Source organism: Passer domesticus, chromosome 27 (assembly GCF_036417665.1).
Source record: "Passer domesticus isolate bPasDom1 chromosome 27, bPasDom1.hap1, whole genome shotgun sequence".
NCBI classification, from domain to species: Eukaryota; Metazoa; Chordata; class Aves; order Passeriformes; family Passeridae; genus Passer; species Passer domesticus.
In genome coordinates, this window is record NC_087500.1 from 2,290,798 (window position 1) to 2,295,670 (window position 4,873).

Sequence of the window (4,873 nt, forward strand, 5' to 3'; positions counted from 1 at the left end):
TAGTGAGATGGAGTGTAAATAAGGTCCCAGGGCAATGGTTGTACCCACAAGCAGAGCTTCAGTCATGGTAGGAGAAGTCAGCAGGAGATAGAGCTTCACAATTCTGATGAACTCCCCCCACAGTGACCGCAGCCTTCTTTCCTCTGAATGCCGAGAGAGCAAGAGAGCTAGGATCTGCAGCCAGCTCCCTTTAAGCTCTTGAACTCCCTTTAACAGCTCCCCTTTAACTCCCTTTAACAGTCGAAATCTCGCAGTATCTCTGCCCCTCCAAGAGAAACTCCCCAGCTAAGAGTACAGCCAGCTGCAGCCTTCCCTTGACAATTTAATTTGTCTCTCTCAAGTATCAGTTGTTATGGTTTCTTGGCAACAGAATGGGAGAAAATTACATGAAAGATAGAACCAAAAGGAAAAATCCTAAAGCCCAACATGAGAACAAGGATTGTGTGTCAGAGAGAAGAATGATGGAGTATTGCTTTATGACCTAACCTCATATTTGGGATACTCTCAAAAAGAAAAGATTCATCAGAACATCTGGAACCACATCCAAACAAGTCCATGGACAGAATTAACATACGCACATGTATTCAGACAAGTGATGAATATATATTAGTTTTCGGAATACAGCCTGGTCTGTTAGGTTCGAGGGCATGCTTAGAGGAGACATCCCCATGCATCTAGCTCTGTAATAAAGTAATGTCAGCTTTCTGATGCAGGAAATTGGTTGGAGAGTTTATTTCCCAGTTTTTGGTGACAGTGGGGCTTTGAGCAGCTGAGTCTGGGGATGGCAGTGGGTGGGACAAGATTGTCTAACCTAAAGCCTTTGATGACTCTGTGATCTGTGGGCTGTCCATGGCAGACCCTGTCTTCACCAGGATCCATCTTCCTTTGTCTATCTGGCAGTCCCCCTTGGGCACGGGTTTTGTCAAAGGCTTCCCTTGGGAAGGCATTGATGGACAGAGATTACACCTATCCATACTTGGCAGAAATGTGAATTAACAGGGAAGCCCTAAGTCTTCTGCACAAACTCAACCTAAAGTCATTTACCACTGTGTATCCTGTGTATGGCTGATTGCAATTCTAACTTCTGAAATATCTCAGCACTGCATCTTAGGACAGAGATGGGCACTGCATGAGCTGAGGGCCTCTGTGAGATTGAGATGTGTTCCTCGTCTGCCTGTGCTGCTGTGTGCAGGCCGTGGACCCTCGACTGGGTAATGGAGGGGAGGAGAAGGTAGGGAAGAAGTTGCGGGCTGTTTCCACACATTGCTGTTTCCCAGCTGTGGAAGGAAAAGGTTGAAATGGAAAGACTTGGAGAGCAGGGTGATAAATTTGCACAAAGTGACCTGGTAGGTGGGGAGGCTGAGAACATCCATGTGGGAAACTTCACATATTTACTGCTGATTATCCTGTCTCTCTTTTGAGACATAACATAAAAGCTGCCAGAACCTTCAGAGGCATCTCTCACAGACAGTCTTGAGCCTCCTGCTGGGAGAGTGAGAGACCAAAAAAGCTCTAAGGACATAAAAACAGAGCATTGTGATAAACTGCATGTGCGCGAGGCCGCTGGAGATACTGGGACAGGCAGTGACCTGCCAGGATTGGACTGACCCTAATGGTGCCACTGTTCCTCTCTTGTGTGTCTCTGCAGCCTGGCTGTGCCTTGGGACACTTGAGTTAATGAGGAAATGAAATAAATCTACTCTTGGCATTCAGCTGTGGTTTGGTGACATGGATGAATCAATTCGCACACCAACACACTCCTAGTACCCTTTGGAGGCTTGCTGTTCCTGATGGGCATTGACTGTGCAGTACCCAGGTATGTTTTCCTCAGCTCCAAGGCAAAAACACACCAAGTAAAATTCACTGCAGAGACTCCCACTCTCTGTTTCTCCACCTTTTATCTTGAGCAAACTGGAAGTGGTGCCATGGAAAGAAAGAGAAATTTGAGGACAAGGCTTGGATGCAAAACAGCTTTATTGAGTCAAAAGAAGAAAAGGAGGTGGCTCAGAGAGAGCACCAGTAGCAGCCACTAAGATGCAGTGAAGCTTCTGCAGAGTGGGCATCGGCCCATCCTGCGGAGCATAGCAGGACAACGTCTCCAGTAGACTGGTCAGGAGAGACACAAACAGCAAGCAGAGGAGAAAAAAAGTAGACGGGAACCACAGTTTGAAAATGTAATTACAATGTCCCAAAGCTCAGTCTTCTGCCCAGAACTAGGTTCTGAGGCCATGGAGGTTCTTGCCCAAGGATGTTGCCAGCAGCTTTAGCAGGGACGGCATCTGCTGCCACCAAAGCAGTTGGTGATGCAGGAGATGTCAAAGCCCCCAGAGCTGATGGGCACTCCGCCACAGCTGAGGATGTTGCCAACTGCAGCAGAGGTGGAGGATCCCACGGCGGTGTTCTGTGGGAAGGAGCTGAGGATGGGGCCAGGCAGGGTCACCAGCACGGGGGAGGGCTCGATGACAACGTGGGAGCTCTGGCACTGCCTGACACAGCACTCATTGCAGCTGCTGGCCAGCGGGCAGGGGCCGCAGGGCTGGCAGCATGGGTCGCAGGGCTTGCAGCAGGACATGGCTTGGGCTCACAGGTGAACCTGGCACAGAGGGCAGGGAGAAGCACAGAGTGAGGACACATGAGATGCAGCACTGCACCCAAACACCCTGGAAGCATGAGAACTCCTGGCCCATACTGCAAGGCTCCGCTCAAAGCCCAGGAGCTGCCTCAGCCAATTTCTAGCCTCTCTCTGTCTGCACAAGACCTTCTCTCCCCTGCCCTCTCCCAGCACAACCAGCTCCCAGCCCTCAGCTCCAACAGCCCCTCTCAGCTGAGACCTCCAGCCAGACAAGAGCTGCTCTTGAAGAAGCAGCAGCAGGAGGAGGAGAAGAGGCTCTGCACTCACCTGATTCCTGAGGAGGAGGAGGTGAGAGAAGTGGATGAGAGAGCAGAGACTTGGGCTGCCTTTTATATCAGTCCTGCCCTGCCTCAGGCCCACAGGCACCTTAGTGGAAGCCATAATTTTCTGACCAGCTCATGTCAAATGTGCACCATCCCAGTTAATGGTAGGGGCTGTGTCCTGGTTTCCTGCACTGCATCCTTCTCATTTCCCGGTAATTTTGCTTACTTTCCTATATGAAAGGCTACTTCTCTAAGTGCCGACAGGATAAGGCCAAGAATTTCCGGGGCAGAAACATGTCAGCACAGGCAGAAGTTTCTGATCAAGTGCCAGCAGCATCCGTTGTGGGCAGGTGATGTTCTTTTGTGTAATTTCTGAGTGGTTTGTTGGTGAGAAAATTGTCAGAGAAGGGGCTTTGGTCTTCTTCTTCTTAGTCATGTGCTCAAGAACATCAACGTGAGGGGAGATGACAGAGGTTTGTCATGTTGTTTCCTTCTTCCACTCATCTCCTTCTTTCTACCTGGTGTGTGTGTCTCTCCACTTCAGTCTAGAGGGGATGTGTTATTACCCCCTCTCCCTCATCCTGAGAGTCAGATGGACACCCTGCAGGAGGTCCACTGCATCTTAGTGGCTGCTCCTGGTTCCTTCTGTGACCACCTCCTTTTCTTCCTTAGACTCACCAAATTCTTTGTGCAACCCTGCCTGGGACTCTTTTTCATCCATTGTTCTGTGGCAACACTTCCAGTCAGCTCAGGAAAAAAGGTGGAGAAGCTGTGGCTGGGATTCCCTGTAGCGGATTTTACTTTGTGTCCTTTCCCCTGCAGTTGATGAAGACATCCCTGGCTACTCTGCAGCCAATGGCCATCAGGGAGATCCTGGATGCAAAGAGTGGCAGCAGTGAATATGAGAAACAATCTTCACTTTGTGGGTAACAGCCCACAACCTCATCCCTTCCTTCTCCTCCTCTCCATTACCTGGTCCATGAGCGTGGTCAAAGACATGACACCCTTTTGAAATCTGTATAATTCTTCAGCACTGGCAGGGCCCAGCTGCTGTCCAGACATGCAGGACTGAGGTGATTCACAAGTTGGGATCAGTGCCTGCCACAATCAGGCTGTGCAGAGAAGAGCAATGTGTAACATTTGCCAATTGCTCCTCTAAATGTTAACATCTTGCACAGCTGCAGCCTGCCTTAAAATGCAATAGCACAGAACAAATTTCTTATGCCTGGGAGCACACAAAGTTACCTCTAGGATGGGTTTTGCTGTGTGGCTGACTGGCCTACTCATGTGTTGTGGCCGATATATCACGAGGACCCGGTGCCATTGGTAGATTAACTCCTCTACTATTTCACCAAGAGTACGTGAAGCACAAAAGAGAAAACTGTTCAGCTTTTCAGTTGACACACAAACTTGTGATTCCCAAGTCACCCTATATATTGAGATTGAACTTGTTGCTGCTGCCTTTTGAACACCTGAAGCTGGGGTAGCTGAGAACTCTCACACCTTAAAGAGAACAATGTGTGCTTTATTTAAATATCTAAATTATACTTCACAAGCATTAAGAGCCCTCAGTACAGAAATGACACAAGTCCGAGAAGCTGCCATTGGAAATTGAGCAGCAATTGACTACTTGGTGTTGCGACACAATCAGGATGTGAAAAATTTAATGGCATGAGTTGGTTCAATCTTTCCAATAATTCCTAACTAATAGAATAGAACGAGTCACCTAAAGAAACGAACCACAAGTGCTACAGAGACAGAAGGACTAGATTTCTCTTGGCTGGTTTCACGGCAACACACTCGAAACTTAGGATGGTTAAAACAATCTTGCACTTATGTGATGTTGCACTCATGACCTTAAACACTTGTTGTTTAATTCAGTGCTTACTGCTGTGCAGACTCAGTCAATACAATAACTGGATATGACACTTTAAAGAAATGATATTAAAATCCCCAAGGGGGGGATTTGTTACTGAAC

The 4,873-nt window shown here is 48.2% G+C and overlaps 1 pseudogene; it reads right to left on the reverse strand.

The window, feature by feature from the left end:
• Positions 1-2,263: 2,263 nt before the first annotated feature.
• LOC135286843 (feather keratin Cos1-2-like) lies at positions 2,264-3,032 on the reverse strand (annotated as a pseudogene).
• Between the last annotated feature and the right edge of the window lie 1,841 nt (positions 3,033-4,873).